Source organism: Cynocephalus volans, chromosome 2, assembly GCF_027409185.1.
Source record: "Cynocephalus volans isolate mCynVol1 chromosome 2, mCynVol1.pri, whole genome shotgun sequence".
Classification (NCBI taxonomy): Eukaryota; Metazoa; Chordata; class Mammalia; order Dermoptera; family Cynocephalidae; genus Cynocephalus; species Cynocephalus volans.
Genome location: NC_084461.1, coordinates 180,041,292 through 180,061,795, shown reverse-complemented (window position 1 = coordinate 180,061,795; position 20,504 = coordinate 180,041,292). Strand labels below are relative to the sequence as shown.

At 39.7% G+C, this 20,504-nt stretch overlaps 1 protein-coding gene across 1 annotated transcript in view; it reads right to left on the bottom strand.

Annotated features, from left to right (window-relative positions):
* Positions 1–20,504, bottom strand: part of TMEM132D (transmembrane protein 132D) — a 706,973-nt gene that overhangs the window by 655,238 nt on the left and 31,231 nt on the right. The gene's annotated exons all lie outside the window — the stretch shown is intronic.

Sequence of the window (20,504 nt, the reverse complement as noted above, 5' to 3'; positions counted from 1 at the left end):
GGAGCATGTCCAACCTGGGACCCGAGGGATGGAGCTGGGGACCAGACATTCCCCACAACCAGGCACACCGCCAGCACCAAGGAGCATGCCAAAAACATCACTTCCATGTGGGTGGCCCAGCACATCCACCACAATAACCATGTCTGCCGCAAAAGCAGCTAGATGTCACAACCACCATACAGATGATCCACCAGCCACTGGAGTGCATTGACATAAGGAGAGTCACCAGAAGAGACAAAGAAAAGAAGAGGATGTCTCTCTCCACAAAACCCATTTCAGAGTGACAGAAGAAGCATCTGCTCTATAATAATATTGGGAACTTAATCTCATCTCTCAGCATTGGACAGATCATCTACGCAACAAATCAACAGAGTAACCATTATTCTTTCAGAAGGTGGGAAGAAATCTAGGGTAATTAGAGGGGACAGGGGGGAGTGAGAGGGGGATGGGGAGAGACTGGACAAGGGGCAGAAAGAATAAGTACACTTTGTAACAATATATATGCTAGTAATATTGATTTGATCAACATATCTCAAGGTTGAAACCCAAAAAGATGTATAATCAATTTTGATTTAATAAAAATTTTTAAAAAGTAAAAAGATAAAAGCCAAGAAAGGCTGAAAAATGAACTGTGTAGATGGGGAACAATGAGTCCTGGAATTCCATCAGCATATAGAGGAGTAGGAGAGTTACAGTCAGCAAAGAAAGACGGGCCTTAGATCAGAGGGGCTTTCTATGACATATTCATCTCCTATTATGATTATATTTCTCATTGTCCTTTTTTTTGTAAAGTTTTGCTTTATACATTTGATGTTATGTAATTAGGTGCCTGCAAATTTAGAATTATTACATCTCATGGATTACCCTACTGTCATGAAATATGCCTCTTTATGTCTAATAATACTTCTTACCTTAAAAAAAAAATTAACCTCTTAATATGTAGAGAACTGGTGATATCAGGTACTTTCCTTATTCACTTTATTTCAATATGTAGAAAATATATGGAAACCACTCAAGGGAAATAAAGATGAAATTGAAATACTATATAAATAGAATGCAGATTTAAGTTGCTTATAAATGTCATAGCCTAAGAGAAACTTCTAAAAACATAGAAAATGTAAATGTCTTCATTTATGTCATTATTTCTGAGGTATCAACAGCAGCATGCCCTACAATAGTCAGAAATAAATAATAGCAAACCATTAACAACTTTTCTAGGTAATTAAAAACTTTTGAAACTGGAAGGGTCCTACTTGGCATCACTGCACTTGCCCCTCATATCACTACATCTAAATTCTAGATATACTGACTGTGTTCACATGCTATCCTACAAAAGCCAATCACCTGCCCCAGTGGTAAGGTGTGTCTTAAAATTTAGTTACAAATTCGCATTAGATTTAACTGAAATTAAAGTGCTTCTCAAGAATGAAATCACTGTTATAAACGGTTTTTAGTTAAATTCAATTCAAATGATCCTAAAAGGTTTATCTGATTGTCACTTTGTGTGATCAGTTTTCATTTAGATTGCTCAATACTTATCATGGCTCTTCATTTCTTCTGGCTTTTTTGTGCTTCCTTTTGGAATCATTTTCCTTCTACTTGAAAAATGCCTTTAGTATACGTTGCACTGAAAGTCTGTTGTGACAAAGTCTTTCTGGTTTGCTTTATCAGACAATATCATTATTTAGTTTTCGTTTTTGAAGACTATATTTGGTATACATAGAATTCTAAGTTTGGGGGCATTTTTTTCTTCTGCATTTTAAATATGTCATTCCATTGTCCTCTGGATTCTATTATTTCTGTTGAAAAGTCAACTGTAAGTCTTATTGTAGTTTCTTGTAAGTTAATTATCATTTTTCTCCTTTTGGCAGTTGTACTATTATGTATCTGGGTGTGATTTCCTTTGTATTTATCCTGGTTGGACATTACAGTGCCTCTTGAATCAGTAGCTTGATGTTCTTTACCAGTTCTAGAAAATCAATCAATCTCTCTCTCTCTCTCTCTCTCTCTCTCTCTCTCTCTCTCTCTCTCTCTCTCTCTCTCTCTCTCCCCCCCTTCTCCCTCCCCCTCCCCTTTTGCTCTTATATTTTCTACTAACCTATGTTCTAGTTCAGTAATTCTAATCTGCTCTTAAACCAATGTACTACACTCTTAATTTCAGTTATTCTATTATTCAATTCTAGAATTTTTGGTTTTTTATGTATCTTAATTTTCTGCTAATCTTGTCATCTATTTTCTTAAATATATTTATTATAGTTATTATTAAATACCTTGTGAAAATTCCAGTATCCGAATTACTGATGCATCTATTTCTGTCCCTTCTTCCTTGGTCTCAGCTTCTGGTATGTCTGCCAATTTCTGATTGAATTGTAAAGACTCTGGATTATGTTAACTTCCCCCAGAGAAGATTTATTTTACTTCAAGTACACAATTAGAGTAACAAGAGATGATATTAATTCGGCCTTGCTTAAACTATTTGCTGATTGTGAGTTTTTGTGAGAATTAATCTATTCCTGGTTCACCTTTTTTCTTAGCTTCTGGCTCGTTGGGAACTCCACTTAAAAGTCTAGATGTTTATGGGCCCAGCCTCCTAGGCAGGTCCAGAACTTCAATTTTGTCTCTCCTGAATAGCTGTATAATGAGGCTGCTGAAAGATTTTGCTTAGATTCTCAACCTCTTAGCTGACACAATTTGTCAATGGTTTGACTGCTTCTATTAATTTGCAAATAGCTAGAGATATAGTGATGTAAAATGTTGAGTTCCCTTTTATGCTTTTTTCTCCTCTTTGGTTCTTAACCTCAGTCCTGGCTGCCTTTGTAAACCTGAACTCCAATTTTGGTCTTCCCAAGTCTGAGGAACTTCCAGCAGCTTGGATCTGCCTTGTTCTGTCTTAGCCATGGTTTAAAATCAGCAGATGAATTGACAAAAGATGGTTCCAAATATTAGGAAAATTTATCTTTAGTGTGGAGGGGATTGCAGATACCAGCACATTCTGATATTTCTCTCTCTGAGAGGTGAGTTCCATGTCTTTCATTCTAGGCAGACTCTGTGACTGCCTTTCCTACCCACAGAACATGGCTGGAGTGAAGTTCTACCAGTGTCCAGCTCAGGTCTTAAGACACTGGCAGTTTCCACTCCCTGTCTCCTGCAATACCATCCCTGGAAAAAAAAGAGGTGTCATGTTACAAGTCTGACTACCCTAACACTGCCATGCTGTGACAGAGCCCAAGCTAGCCATGTGGAGAGGCTGCATGAGTGGTCCAGCCCAGAAGTCAGACATGAGAGTGGAGAAGCCCTCAGATGACCCCAGCCTCAGCCTCTATCTACCTACAAAAATATTAGGGACCCCAAAACAGAAGGACACAGCTGGACTCATCAGCTCTAAGAACCATGACAGATAAGAATAAACTCTTGTTTTAATACACTCACTTTGGGGGTAGATTTTTCTGTATATGAGATAACCACAACATCTTCTTTCCTTAGGGTTTTGCTGTTTGGTAGCCTCTCTACTGTGTGCGTGCGTGCGTGCGTGCGTGTGTGTGTGAGAGAGAGAGAGAGAGAAATTTTATTCAGTGTTACTGTTTGGTCTCAGTAAAAGGTTTAGTCTAATACAAGAAGCCTATCACAGCTGGAAATGGAAGGCATGCCCATTGAGAGCATAAAATCATTCATTACGCCTTAGTAGCAATTAGCAATTTTGCTGTGTGCAGAGTAACACAGAGCAGATCATTGTGGCAGGTCCCCTCCCTTCATTCAGGTCTCTGCTCAAGTACTAACTCATCAGAGATTCGACTTCTTACCATCCTATGTTGAACACTATGCTCCACTATTTCCCATCCTCTTACCAACCTTTAACTTTCTTCATAGAGTTTATCGCAACATGACATTACACTCTATATCTCTTCCCTCTACAATGTAATTTCCATAAGGGCTGCATGACTGTCTTTGGGCCCTTTACATCATTTGGTTTTCTTTCTCCTTTTGGGCATATAGTAGGAATTCACTTCCCTACCCAGAGAAGGTATTCATACACAGCCACATGGTTTGCTTGGCCAATGGAAAGGGAGTGAAGGTGACCTATGTCACTTCAGAACTGAGGCTGTAGGAGCCAGAGCACACATTCCTTTTCTCTGCCACATAAGCAGTGATGCAGTAAAGGAAGGATGCTGTCTCCATCAACCTGGGCTCCTGAGTGAGAACACACCAGGCAAAACCTGCGGCCAAAACTCTGGATACAGAGAGTGAAGAGACCTAAAACTTTGATGTTTAAGCACCAGAAACTGAGGGGCTATTCATTATCCTAGCATATCCTAGACTGTCCTGACTGCATCAGGCAGAATTTTATGAGATCCTGCTGTAGACCAATACCTTAGTGCATGGAGTTGGCATTCAATAAGTATCTGTCAGCTGTGTCACATTTCAATGAATTCTCTTCCGAGCGTATTTAAGAAGCAACTAAGTTTTGGAGATGACAAATATTTCTCTCCATGATACACTGGAAACTAAGAACAGAACTTTACTGAAAATTATTTTTCCCATGTTTGCATTAATTATATTGTTTTATTAACAGGTAATTAATAATCCAAGGCAAGTCATTCACCTTCACTCACCCAAATTATCATATTTTTTAAAGAAGGGAGAATGAGTATAATTTGAAATGGAGGTGCCTACTTCAAATTAGAAGCATTGTATGTAATTTGTGGCTTATTAATGACTTTGCATCATCTGTGAACCAATCAGTTAACTGCCTTCCGAACTCTGAGCTTTGCTATTACTCCCATACTTTTCCCTCTGATCTGTTGGTACTTCCTTGATATTTGACATTTGAAACTCAAAGATAATTCCCTAATGGTTCCTTTGGAAATCACCATAATGATGTTGTAAAGATTTCAGATGCTTCTAGTCTTTTAAGGATCTACCCTGAAATAAAATGTGGAAGACGTGGGACAGAAAAATGACCCTTTTTTCCCCATGATATATACGGAGAACTGTATCCAACTATGTAAATACTCTAGCTTGGTCTTGCGATAAAAATGTCTTGTTTTGATAAGTTGGTTCTAGCAATGAGAAGATTTGAAAATCAAAAATATCTTTTTCCAATGGCGAAAAAGTAAAAAAATATATATTAAGAAGGTAAAATAGCCTACATGACGTTTAGCAAGAGCTAGTATGTATTGGGTAGAGGTATAAATAGTCATCTGCAAATTAAACATGTTATTCTTAGGAGAATGTGGGTGGTTTTGTTTTCATTGGGTTTGTCTCTTTGATTAGTTATTTCAATTTCTACTGTTTCTCAATATTAATCATAAAGATTAAAAATGATTTTTAGGGACCATTTCAATTATTATTCCCAGAAATTCAATTGACTGTTTTGAGAATCTTGAGTTCAAACCAACATGGTTTTAGGGTCTCTTCTGCTCATGTAAGTCAGCACATCCCTGAAGTAAGAAGTCCACAGTGAAGAAGAAACAAATTCCTCTATTTTCATTCATCTTCCTCTTTGCTTCCTCAGTTTCATCCCATTGTTCCTGTAATATCCTCTTGTGGTACCCTAGCCAACTTTCTTCCCATTCCTGTCTTTCATATGAAGAATTATAAATTATCATTTTAAGACTGGTATATCCACTCACCCCCCAGACTTGATTATGGACTCAATAATTAAAAGGAAACTGCTCCAGAGAAAAATGTGTTCTATGCAATCATAAACAAGAGTTTATAATGAAACAAATTGGACCTGACACATCTCTGGTTTCAGTTTCTACTTTTACAAAGGGACATTTCACAGCCTCAGTGGTGGTAGAGATGTGTTTGATCAATTGGTAAAGGGCCATGAAAATCAACTACATTGTATAATGATAAATAAAAATGTATTTCATTTTGATATTTTTATATAAATATACAGCTTTTAATATTTTATTTAAAAAAATATGAACAATCTCTTCTAAAATATAGAACTAAGTACCAAACAAATACAACCATAAGACCATACTTCTGTTTTTCTAGGAGAAAAAGGAAACTCCTCTCTTAGTTTGAGGCATCAATCCAAAATCAAAAACAGAAACCATGGGATGCAGTTTGCATTGACTTTACAAAAAGCTAGTTCCTTTATTTATATAATAACTGGATTTGAAGTTACTATACTTATGTGAATACAGCTAAATACACACACACACAATATATATATATAATTATTAAATTACAGCATCACTGACCAAGAGAAAAAAAAGAAAGATATGGCTTTACAACTTTCAAAATCTAGTTGGTCACTTTCTGAATGTTGCTGATAAGAGAAGCTGAGAGCAAAATGGCAGGAAGGTACTGAGTTTTATTGAGGTCAAGTTCTTGCCAGGCACTATGTTTGGCATTTCTTATGACCGTCCTATAAATTATAGTACCAGTATACCTCATTATGAAGATAAGGGGTCTGAATCAGAGAATGTTGACATTTAACAATTACTAAACAGCAGAGCCGAAATTTTACCTTGGTCCTGCACGAGCACCTAAACAAACCCGTGGACTTTCTACCAAACCACGTCATACCACGGAGATATTTGCAAAAGTCCCTAGCAGCAAGAGAAACATTCACACACAGAGCAGTGGCCTCCTATTTGGTAAGAGCCTCCCCTGAAACATAGAATCCCCATCTATTAGTAAATTTCAAACTTTGATCCCAGACAATTCCTAGAGGTGTTCGATGTGAGAGCTGAGAGACTGGCAGGCCCAGGTCTGAAAGCAGTGGTGTATTTCTCTGTCTGAGCTCACACTGAGTTTCACAGAGCCATGGGCTGGACAGTGAACATGTGATTCAGAGAGAGCAGAGGGAGCCAGTTGAGTTCCTTCCAGTTCCATGTGGAGAAGCTCTACAATGCCCCTAAGCAATAACTCAACTCTGAACCCTTCAATAAATTTGCCTTTTAGCTGAACAACACCTGCCCCTACTGAGGATGTGTACCAGTCACTTATTTCAAAGCTCACAGGAAAATTCACCATGCCAAGATGAAACACTGTAAAGGGATACAGGTGGGGCAAAAATATCTACCAAAGGCGACATCAAGATTCCTGTAAATATGAGGTGCACGCCTCATGGGGTTTGGGGTGAGGATGGAGGGTTGATTCCTATTCTTGTCAATGTGGTCTTTATGTCAGTTTGGTTGTTTGTAAGGTATGAACGGGACATTTTATACAAATGTCCTTTGTAGGAACCAGAGTGTTTCTTAAAGCACTCCCCAGAGCTGAATGAAGAGCCCGACAGGTCAGAAATTGGTGTCTCTGCAAATGTATCTCTGACTTCAAGACAATGGACGGGCTGAGGCCATGTTTGGCACAAATGCTTTTAATTGTTACCAATGATGAGTTATGAATATTTATGCTATTCCAAACATACTGCAGACTTTTCCATCTGAAGACACAAAACAAATACTTTTCTTAATTAGATTATTTTAAAAGAAAAATCTCATCAAGAAATAGCAGCAGCCAGACATTTTTATTGGTTCTAGCAGATTCTATCTTGATAAAAATCCAATCTCATAGGCACTTACTGATGTGTGTTGATTTCAGCACTGAAGTAAAGGTGAAACCAAGGTCAATATTTACTTCAGAGGGAATAACATCTCAATATTCATGCAAATATTAGCTCAGTTTGGAAAATACAGCTTATATTCTCAATGCCTCTGCCCAAATAGCTAGCACAGATGTAGACAAAGGTGGATGTTGCAATCCATAGGGAAAACTGACTTCTAGAAAGTTAATCAGGATCAAATTTGCATATATAGCTAATCTGAGCATGTGAAAAGTTGCATTTCCTCCATGCTAAATAGTTTCCAGATTATTGGAAAGTCAGTTGACTTGCTCTTCACATTAGGAATTTGAAAACCTTCTGACTCATTATAGACATTATTTAATCAGTCAGAACAGAGTTTTTTTTCTCTTAGGCTGCTACAATAGTAAATTGAAAAAATTGCTCATTTACTATAAGTTGCCACATTGTTCATTATATACACATTCCAGCAGTAACACTGCTCTCATTTGGAGATAATCGAAACTTTAGTAACATGCAAAAGGCTGTATGAAAAATACAAGGATGTTTTCTGCAGTATTATTTGTAGTCGTGAAAAATTAGAAACAACCAAAATGTTAGCAGTGATAAAATAGCAATTTAAAAAAAAAATATGTGTGTGCCTGTGCATGCAGTACTGCTTCACTACCGCTGTGTGCACTAAAAAAATCCGGGGGAGATGTTCACATCATCATCAATGTCAGGGGCCAACAAACTATTTCAGTAAAGGGCCAAAGAGTAACTATTTTACGCCTCGCAAGCCATAGGGTCTTTGCCACAACTACTAAAGCCTGCCACTGTAGCAAAAGCAGCCAAAAACCCAAATGGGTGGCTGTGTTTTAATAAAACTTTGTATTTGGACACTGAAATTTGAGTTTCATATCATTTTCACACTATATATTTATCTTTTGAAACTTCTTAACCATTTAAAAACATAAAAACTATTCTCAACTTACAGCTCATATAAAAACGGGTGGCAAGTTGGACTTGACCCATGAGGCATGGATTGCTGGCCCCTGATCTATATGAACGTCACCAACTGAAGTTGTGCCATATGCAATCTGCACAGCCTTACATGAAAACCTTGTGCAAATGTACAAAGTCTGGAAATTACTGCATCAAATTGCTAATAACTGTTATCTCCAGAGCTTGGGGTGAAGGGGAGAGGATGCTGAAGAAGAGTCTGCAAGTTATACTTTATCGCTAAGTGTATAAATTTTTTCTCTATAAAAATGCAAAACCAATTATTTTTAAAGACTATAAAAATGAGACAGGTTAAAGCCTATTGTTTAGAGGTGTGTATTTAGGTAGAAGTGATTACCACAGGAATCAGTTTGGGGTCATCTCTGGAAATGAAGAGGAGTTGGGTTTAGGAAGGAGCACGGGTATAGGGATGACAAGGTTTCATTTATCATCCTATGTGGTGGTTATACAAGGGGACACTTTGTATAATCCATTAAACTGCCATTTGCATTTTATGTCCTTTTTAGTGTACATACTGTGAGGGAACTTTAAAAAGTTTATGGAGAAATTTGGATGATCTTTTAATTCTATTTTTCCACGAAGTTTTATCCTTCTATATTTGACAAAAGAAAGAGCTCCAAAAAAAATTCTTTGATTAACTAATCTTTCTTCTCCATTCTTCTAAATACTCTCCAAATTTCCCTGCAGCTGAACCAAGAGACTGAGTTTGACCATTAAAAACTAAAATAAATTGTGCAATAATAAAATAGCAAATCTAAAATGCTACTCTTTAATTTACTTCACTGCCACAAACCCTGATTTAATACCATGGAAGACAGACTGATGAAAACATTCCTCACTCTAAACTGTGTAGAAAGATCTGCAACTTGATCACAGCTTAAGAAATGTCTGTTGAAAAATTATTCCATTAAAGCATTTATTTTCCATGTGTACCACCTCTATTCAAGCCTGCCTTAGTTCACAATTGCAAAAGGAAAGGAGAAATATTAGTGTGCTAATCCATTCTAGTTTAAATTTAACTTTGGAAATCAATGATTTTTTTAAATGACAGAGAAGGGTTTCCTTGGACAATTAGGGGAATTCCCTGGTGCCTAAATTCCCCCAAAGAGAAGCACAGAGAACATAAGCCAGGGATGAGGGGTTATTTCAACCTGCTGAATGGACAGCACCATGGTACCATGAACTTGTCCCCAAGGACGGAGCATCACCCAAGAGCCAGAAAAGGAGAGACCTTATAGAAAACCAGAGTAATGACTTATTCAAGCTTCACTGAGCTTGAAGAACACAAAGAGCCGAAGGACTCGTGTTAGGCAGTCCAAGACCATGAACTGCCCAACTCATTGATAGGTGTTTGAAAGCACCTATCACATTGTGCTTGGTACACGGTAGGTATTGGGGGAGGTTGCTGGATTGGCATTTTGTAGAGGTCCACAAATGTGTAGTGTTCTTTGAAAAGTTGTGGAAGAGAGCTCCTTTACAGGTGGCATTTATCATTGGGTCCCTGCTGAGTCTTTATGCCCTTGGCCATTGGCCGTAGTCTCTTTTTTGTTGTTGTTGTTGTTGTTTTGTTTTTTGTTTTTTGTTTTTTGAGACCGGTAAGGGGATTGTAACCCTTGGCTTGGTGTCGCCCGCACCAAGCTCAGCCAGTGAGCGCACTGGCCGTCCCTATATAGGATCCGAACCCGCGGACTCGGCGCTCCCAGAGCCGCACTCTCCCGAGTGAGCGCCAGGGCCGGCCCCGTAGTCTCTTCAAGTTACATATTACAGGGGGTAGAGAATGTGTTTTGGGGGAGAGAGTAGCTTTAGATTTGGCACATAAGTTTAGCATAATGCACTGAATATGTAATTCCACTCCATAGCTTCAAATAGACTGTGACTGAACCTATGAGGCATCAACAAACACACAGAACAACAGAACAGTGTCCAGATAATAGAGCGTTGGAGCAGGTTGAACAGGCAGGATAGAAGCTGACAATGTGCATAGGCAAAAAAGTAATGCAATAACTCAAAGTAAGAGAAAAGTCACTTCAGGGAGATGGGCCTCAGTTTCCTCCTTTGTAAAATAAGACAAGAATACTACTAATGTGCCTTAAAGTTCCTGTCACTCTCTCTTTCCATTTCCCTACCGTATCATGTGCTCTGTACTATGTAATGCAGGAAATAAAGTGGGAGTTGTTTGAGGTTTAAAGAGTGGTCACTGGATAATACAAGATAGTCAGCATTCTTTGAGTTTTTCCTGTGTTCCAGGCACTGTTCTAAGCTCCTTTTGTGCATTTCCTCATATCATCCATACCTCAACCTAGGAGGCAGGCTCAACTGTTGTCTCACCTTACAGAGAAAGACAGGAGACACATAGCCCAGTGTTGCAGGACTAGTAACTGACAGAAGAGTAACTCAACCTGAATGCTCCACACAAAGTTATGCACACAGATGGCGTGCTCTGCCCTGATAACTTCGTAGGAGCGTGAAGTTATTCCCGGCAAATCCCTACAGTCTTTCAGAAAAAGCACCAAATGGCTTGAATGAAAAAATTCGGTCTCATGAAAGTGGGACAAAAAAAAAACAACCTTATGGAACAAAAGCAAAATCACAATAAAAACTGTTTACCAGGGGAGAGTCCTGATGCTGTTTTTTTCCCACTGCATAACAGGTAGCGTTTATTGTGTGCTGACAGTGTGCAGGTATTCTCCCAGTCACTGATTCTGATCAGCTGCTTGCAAATGGGTGAGGTAGGTATCGTGGTACCACCAATTTTAAAGACATGTAAACAAGGCTCAGTTAGATGAAATAATTGTTTGTGTTCATACATCCAGAAAACACCAGAGCTGGGATTGAATGGAGACATTCTGGCTCAAAAGTCCCTTACTCCTAACCATGCTGCTTTACGGAAACTGAACTGGGTCTATTCAGTCTCTTTTCAGAAGTCACTGTCCAGCAGCCTCAGACTTCAAGATTGTAAAAATTAACAGGAACCAATAATAAATTGGTTAAATTTCCCAGAGTAGGTATTTTGCTATGGACTTTCAGAATGAGTGTGACATTTTAATTCTACCAAATAAAGAGCTTATGGAATATAAGTAGGAATTGTTAGATGAAGTAAAAGAAAATTATTTTAAGCAAGACATAGATAAAGGGTCCAGAACGTACCTGGTACACCTGCTGTTTTAGAGTTTTAGTCTTTTTAGGCTATTTTTGTTTTACCTGTTGGTATTTGCAATGCAGTCCAGAATGTTTATGACCTCCCCGCCCAAAGTCATATGTTAAAATCCTAACCAAGGTGATAATATTAGTAGGTGAGGCCTTTGGGAGATGATGGGGGTGGAGCCTCATGAATGGGATTAATGCTTTTAAAACAGACCCCAGGGAGCTCTCTCACCCCTGCCACCATCTGAGGATGCAGTCAAAAGGTCCTGTCCATGAGCCACAAAGCGGGCCCTCAATGACATGGAATCTGTCAGCACCTTGATCTTGGACTTCCCAAACTCCAGAACTGCGCGAAATAAATTTCTGTTGTTGATAAGCCACCCAGCTTATGGTATTTTGTTACAGCAGCTTAAATGCACTAAGGCAGTATTACATTTTCTTTTCATTGAACAAGTTGCCCACATTCTAAAAGTGGGACATTGCACATAAAAATTTGGATTTACACATTCTCATGGGAAATTTGAGGTTTTGGTGTCACAGCATTCACATGGCACTTGGGAACAAGCCCTTGGCATTGAGCAGTAGCTGGTCCTAGCCAGGGCATGCACACCCAGGCCCCCATGGCTGCACTGCCCGTTCTCATTTCCATCAGCCTGCCCACCTCTGTGGCCATTCAAGAACGCACCTGTTAAGAAAAACTATGCAAAACTAGGAAATAAGACAAAGAGATTCCTGCATGACCTTTCAAAGTCATGCTGGGACATTCGACCAGCCCACCTAAATGTCATGGGAGACTCTAGGGAAAAAAGAACTTCATTCAACTTACTACTTACTATTGATTAGGGCCCAGGCTCTGTAAATTTAGATGTTAACTTGAGGAAGATTGATAAATTGCAAATGACTTTTGTCCAATAGAGATGTGAATAATTTCTGTCTTGTACAAAAGAAAACCTCAGAGGTTCTTGTTTTATTGCCCACAGGGCATTAACCTGTTCTGCCTCAAACATTGCAATCTTATTCCAGCATTCCCTCTCTCCCTCTCTCCCTCTCTCCCTCTCTCCCTCTCTCTCTCTCTCTCTCTCTCTCTCTATATATATATATATATATATATGTTCTCATATCCTGCTTTTATCTAGCCATATGGTCTTGCTGGTTCCCTCACTAATGAATTAAACAACTATTTGACCCTTGCGCAATATGTTACATCACGTTTTTAACCTTTTGAGAAATTTGAACTTTTGAAAATGTTTAACTTTCTGAAAATCAGAATTTTTAGAAAATTACACTTTGACAAACTTTGGCTGTCTTACTGGAATGGACCTGGAGATCTTCTACCTCGTAGAGCTGTTTTTGAAGGGCCAACTGAGGAAGCTGCAAAATGAAGCAGATGCTTTAACCCCTAAATGTCAAGCCCCAAATCAGGTGGGGATCTAAACTAGGCAATTAATCCAAGCACTTGCTGGTGGTTTCCAAGTTTGATGATACCATAGGAAACAGACACAGACTTAACGAGACAAGAACTACAGGCATTCCCTAACAGGGCTGCATATCCGCTGTCAGGTACCAGGCACAGAGCAAACCTGGCCTTTCAATTCACTTTGAGCCACTAGTTCAATCTACTCCATCTGTACTCTCTGAAGCTTTCATTTCCAATAGGTTCAGACTAATTCACAGCAGCCATGGAGCTTGATCGGTTGTGCCTTTCTTGTTACACCCTAGAGGCTACATGCTGACATCCTTAAGAGAATTTAGAAATAAATCCAATAGAAGGCCTTTCACACTAGAGAACTGTTTATTTGAATTCCATCAAGAGGGGACACAAGTATAATAAGAGAATGAGCCTATGATTCCAAGGCACTTAGCCAAGCCATTTACCCCCATGGTGAATATAACCATTCCACTGTAATAAAATAAAAACACCATTGAACACTGACACAGCCTAGACTGAAAGCTTGATGCTTTGAGAAGGAGCAAGATGAGCTTAGTTAAAAAAAAAAAAAAAATGCACAGCAGCCGAGCTGCAGACAGAAACACAACACAACATGCTCTGCATCTTGATGCCACTGAATGGTGCTGGCTGCTGCAGTTCTGCCTTCCGCGGAAATGGAGGAATTCCAGGATAGACTTAAATGGAAACTTCAGGCCATTCATCAATTCATTCAGAGAACTAAGGCATCAGATATTGTGGGGGAGCTTTGGTTTGGAATTGGAAACAGGCTGGCTGTCAAACAAATGTGGGCCGTGTCACACGAGAGTCACTATAATTTTTAGCTCGGGCAGAAGTATGAATTACAAACCTTTGTGTCTTTCTTAGAAGCTGGGTTCAAAAGGAGTTGGTTCTTTTGTGGGAATATGGGCAGGAAACATGGTGAAACTCTCATACAACAGAGAGGGATTGATTCTGGACCACCACTAAAGGAACAGCCAGCCAGCCCACCACTGAATACCAGTTCATAAGTTCCCAGATGTGAAGCCACGTCCTTCCCAAGGAAACCAACCAGCACACCTCCCTTTTGGCATACTTATGGGTACAGAAACTATGGGGCAGAGTGTATGGCATTTCACACCGAAATGGGGAGTCTAGTATTTTAAGTAACATGGTCAGTTCTTTTGTAAAATGAAGAATCCTTCATTTTATGCACCTTAATTTTCTACTTTATAGTAATGAATATTTTAATATCAAATTCTCTAAAGCAAGCTTTAAAAATTCCCATTCAAGCAAGATGTTAGTGAGCCTTGCTAGTATTACCTTCATTATAATGCTTGCATCCTAAGAGCTAATAGAAAACAAGAATCCAAAAATATTCGGATTTGTGTAAAGTCAGTGGTCTTCTCCAGAGAAGTGGTGAGATCTCTGTGCAATCTGATAGCCCTAGAGCATATTCATATATAAACTGCTATTGCAATGACATCTGGGATTTTTGTTCAGTTTGTTTGTTGATTTTTTTTTTTTTTTTTGAGGGTGAAGGAAAAAAATAACAATCTTTTCTGTCCTTTTCTACTAACAGTGTCTTCCTGAACTAATGTGGCCTCTTTCGTCCACCAGCAGAGTTTATTCTTCTAGCAATAATGATTAGTTTAGGGCTATGGTGGTTTTAGAATAAATCTGAAAATTATTTTATCACTCATCCTTTTAAAGTGTGAGCCTAACTGCACCACCACTTCTACCAGTGTGGGCTGGAACTGCTAACTTGCTTCTAATAAATAGCATCCAATTGAGATGATGAAAGTGACTTCTGAAGGTGGGTCCTAAGCAGCATTGCTGCTTCCTTCTTGCTCTTTGGGGGAAACCAGTTCCATCTTGTGAGAAGACTCAAGCAACCCTGCTGCATGGTCCAAGTGGAGAGAACCAAAACCAACATGCTGCTCTCTGAGTGAGTGAACCACCTTAGAACTGGTTTCTTCAACCCCAATCAAGCCTTGAGATGATTCCAGACTTTAGCCTTTGAATCTCTCAGCTGAGGCTTCAGATATCATTAAGCAAGGATGGCCATCCCCACAGGGCTCCATCTGAATTTCTGTCCTATGGAAACTGTGACATAATAAATAATTATCTCATGTTAAGTCACCATCACAGTTTTGGGGTAATTGTTATACAGAAGTTGATAACTACTGTAAGCATTGAGCATGCCCACAGGTAGACCTGCAAGACTCAAGTAGAAATGCTTTGCTTCAACCACTGGAAAAGAGAAGGTATTTTTCCTGCTGAAACCCAAGCTTAGAAGATGTAAGTCAGGAGCTTCTGGAGGCCACCACATGAGGAGACTGCCTGAGAAGGAATCCACCCAAGGAGTGCAGAGACAAGAGATGGGGAGGGACTCATGCTGATGATATCAGTTGAGTTTGGGTCTCTGGATCAACCTATGCCTGAAAGCTACATCTACAATTTTCAGTTATTTGAGTCAATAAATCCTCCGGCCACCTACATTTTACCTTAAGTCAGTTTGGACTGGATGTCTGTCATTAAATATTCAAAGGCCCCCTGACACTCTACATCCAGTGTGTCCCAAAGTGCCCCTAGCATAGTACACTAGATAGCCCACTAGATAGAATATGTCCTTCTGAGCAAAGTGACCAGGTCCAAATGTCTAAAGCAAAAACAGTCTTGATAACTTGGCCACAGCCAATTAGACCAAGGTTTGCTGCAAGACAGGTCCAAAGAAGTAAGCCACGTCCAAACTCTTTGTGAGATCATCGTGGAGCCTGATTTTCTAGTGGGAGGAGATGGAAATCCAGAAAATAATCAGATACATGCAAGTAAATACACAAGATGAGTTCAGGTAGACATAAGTGCCATGACAAACACAAAAGAGTGAGGTATTGGACACCAACTGTGCATAGGCTGGGCAGGGAAGACCTCTCTTATTGCGTGACAATTTGGTGGCTCTGGAATGCTGAGGGGCCAGCTCTGCAAAGGTGCAGAAGTCCTGAGGAAAGAGTTCCAGGTAGACGGAACTACAGCTGCAGAAGCCCTGAGAGGGACAGGCTCTTGCGAGTGGGGGCTCCATGAACAGAAGAATGTTGGTGTGGCTGAAGCACAGAGAGCAGAGGGAAAGATACAAGCTGATGAGAGTCAACAACAAGCATAGGAAGAATTTGGGTTTTTATTGCAATGATCTGACTCACAATTTTTAAAGCATCCTGGCTTCCGTGTGAAGAATAAACTGTCAGAAGTGAGGCTGTTTAGTCTACTATCAGGAAATATTTAACTCATCACAGTTGACTGGTTTAATGGGGCTTCCTCTGTGCCAGGCACTGCTCTAAGCTCTTCATGGGTGCTATGTATCAAATGTGTTCCTTCAAAGTTCATGTATTGGATACTTGACCCCTACTGCAACAATGCTAAGAGGGTGGGAAATCTGATCATGGTATTTGAAAGGTGGGGCCTTTAAGAGATGACTAGACTGTGAGGATTGTGCCCTTGTGAACGAATTGATCCATTCATGGAGTAATGGGTGTCGTTCTGATGGCTTTATATGGAGAGCAAGTGAGGGGGTTAATGCTCTCCAGCTCAGACCAATCTCACCATATGATACCTTGAGTTACTAGAGAGAGTTCCCACCAAGAAGGCCCTCGTTAGATGTGTTCCCTGGATCACGGACTTCCCAGCCTCCAAAACTGCAGGAAGTAAATTGTATTTCTTTATAAATTACCCCGTTTCAGGTATTCTGTTATAAGCAACAGAAACAGACTAATATAATGGGTATTACCTCATTTAATTCTCACAATCCCATGAGGGAGGTATTTTATAATTTGCATGTGGCAAATAAGGAAACAAGGGTAGAGTGTGGACACTCATCACAGAGCCAGCAGGTTGAGGAGCATGAATGTGAAGCCGGGAGGTCTGGCCCAGAGCTTCAGCACAGTGGTATACTCTCCTTGGAGCGATATAAGACTGGGGTTGTGCCCTGTTTAAGGGTGTGTGCCTCAACAACTAAGATATTATTAGGGTTTTTTTTGTCTTGGTTTTACTTTCTTCTTACATTGGTGTGGTTTTGTTCAACACACCCTGAGCCTAAAATGGTATAATCATTCTCATCAGAAGACATACAAATGGCCAACAGCTATATGAAAAAATGTTTAGCGTCATTATTCATCAGGGAAATGCAAATAAAAACAACAATGAGATACCACCTCACACCTGTTAAGATGGCTATTACTATAAAAGAGATGAAAGATAACAGGTGTTGGCAAGGACAGAGAAAAGAGAACTGTTGTACATTGTTGGTGTGAATATAAATTGGTACAGCCCTTATGGAAAACAGTATGTAAGTTCCTCAAAAGAATAAAAATAGAACTATGATATGACCCAGCAATCCCATTTCTGGGTATATATACCCAAAGAGAGCAAATCAGCATCTGGAAGAGATATCTGCACTTTCCTGTCCATTGAAGCATTATTCACAACAGCCGAGATATGATGAGTCAGACTAAGGCTCTATCAGTGGATGAACAGATAGAGAAAATGTGGTATAATCACACAATGGAATATTCTCCAGTCTTACAAAAGAAGGAAATCCTGACATTTGCAACAACACGGATGAACCTAGAGGACATTATGCTACATGGAATAAGCAAGACACAGAAACACAAATAGTATGTGACCTCACTTACATATGGAATCTAAAAATGAGGATCTCATAGAAGCAGAGAGTAGAATGGTGGCTGCTGAGGTTGAGAGGTGGCGAATAGGGGTATGTTGTTCAAGGGATACAAAATTTGTTATACAAGATGGGTAAGTCTAGAGATCCAATGCACAGCATGGTGACTATAGTTAATAATACTGCACTGTAGCCATGAAATTTGCTAAGAGGATAGATCTTAAGTGTTTTCACCACCAAAAAAAGAAAAAGAAAAAGGGAAACATAACTAAATGAGGTGATGAATACGTTAATTAGCTTGATTGTGGTGACCTGTTCACAATGTAAATGTATAGCAAATCATCAGGTTGTACACCTTAAATACATACAATTTTTATTTGTCAATTATACCTCAATAAAGCAAAAAGACATTTTAAAAAATTTTAAAAGATGTATATTTAAGCCAAAACTAAGCAATACTGACAAACGATGTTTGGCTGGGCCAGAGCTGGGATGAGGTTAACTGAAAAGGGTAAGAAAGTACTTTTGGGGACAATGGGAATGTTCTATATCTTGATACTGCATACTTTTGTCCAAAAAAATCTATAATTATACATTTAAAAAGGGTACATTTTAATATATGCAAACTATACCACAATAACATTGATTAAAAATGTTTTTAAATGTCTATATTAACTTCTAGTAAAATAGTTCTTATTTTGATTTATGTCAGTATATCCTATTATGCACAGTGAAAAGCCATCATAGACCCCCAGATGAACCCCTAGAAGATATGATTTTGAGTAAAGGTGTTGGGAAAATGGAATAATTGATCAGGCTCCCCTCCCTCGGAGCCAGTTCAGGGTCATTCAGTAAACATCGTGTGGGTGGAATGAGAGTGCCCGCACGGCACCACTTTGGCTGGTGTTTTTACTGCCTCAGGTGCCTGCCCTGTGTGGCCATGTTTTTCCAGACCTGCAGCTTCCAAGGACCGTGTGGCCGGTTACCTAGCTTATTGACCTGTTTGAAGGGGCCTGGTGACCCAGCCTGGCATATGAAGAGTTTGTGACCCAGTCTGTGAATGGGCTTGAAGGGTCTGGGAGCTCCAGACCCCGCCCTAGCTCAACCATCGGCCCAGTCAGTACAGGATTACCAGCAGGTAAAAGAGCTGTGACAACTAGCATGGTCACCTAGCCTTACAATTGGCATCACAACAGGATTAAGAGCTAGACAATTGGCTCTGTGAGCAGGATACACGACATTAGCTTTGCAGTAGCCCTTGTTGTCGCCAGACAAAAGGCTTCTTAAGTTAAAACTGACAGCCACAGATTTGTTGTTAACATTTAGAGGATCAGAAATATTAATTTTGCTCAGGTTAATAGCCTATAGCCATATGGCAGTTCAGCACATAGACTTTAAATAAGCAAGTGTGGAGATGTGCAACAGGTTGAAAAAAAAAATGTTCTGTTTGTCTTAAAGAAAAATGCAGCCAGTTAAACATAAAATAATAATAATAGTTTAAACAATAGTCAGTAGTGATTTAGTCACAAGACACTTCTGATCTTTGCCTTGAAAGTAACAGCACTGAAGCACAGATTCAGGATGTTTTGCAGATTCTTGAAGTTGGAGGTGAACAGACTACCCACCTTCCAGACAGAATAACACCAAGGACAGAAACAAATCAGATTTAAAAAGTTGCTGAAGCTTGCACAAGAATTGACCAATCAGTTTAATGCACACTACCTAGCCCCTTACCCTTAATTTTTGCCTTTAAAAACCCATGATTGTAAGCCATCAAGGAGTTTGGATTTAAAGTGATAGCTACCCGTTCTCCTTGCCTGGCACCCTTAAATAAAGTCTATGTATTCTTCACTGCAAATCTTGGTGTTCAGTGATTGACTCAGTTGCACATCAGGCAGGTACACTTCTTTGTTGAGGAGAGTAAGCCACTAGGGTCAAACAAAACTCCATCAAATAAAACACACAAGATTTTACATAGAAAATGCATATAAGCTGATCCAAACATTCCACCCCTGTGCCTGCAGCCCTGCAAGCAGGTGCCATCTGCACACTCAGGTGACTCAAAAGAAGCCTAGGCAGGTGTTTCAATAGCACAATTGCAGTACAAGCTTTCTCAGCCTGGAACAAGCTGATCTTCCAAAAGTTCATTGTCCTGCTGCCCAGGATACAACATATGCCCCCATCCTGCTCCCAGGGTCTTGGCCATCGTGTAGCAGAAGAAGCAAGGTTTAGAGGTGTCTCACCTGGCAATCAAAGGCAACAAACATCACAGGAAGACATCCAGTCAAAGAGCAAACCAGCTTTAAATAAAAGACTCCTCACCAGCCCTGATTTGCAGGAATCTGAACTCTGCCTAACCTCTGTGAGTTGCAAATTGGCTGGTTACCCACCGTATACAGCCTTGGGAACTATTTCCTCAGACATCACAGTGTTATTGTTTTGCTTCATTTTGTTTGTTTGTTTAAACGTAAATGTCTTCAGGCAGAACAGGAGACTCAGGCCCATTACACCTTGTCTTATGCCCAACCAGTTCCCTGATGAAGCCATCTGCCTGGTGCCTAGAGATATCTGAGTTTGTCGGCTTTGGTTTAGATAAAGCATGTTCTTCCTGGGGCACAGAGAGCAAAGACATCAAACACTTGGTGAAAATGAGCAACAAGTTGTGAAATAACCTGGTGTTTTCAGCTTAATCTCTTGGTATCCTCAGGGGATTGGTTCCA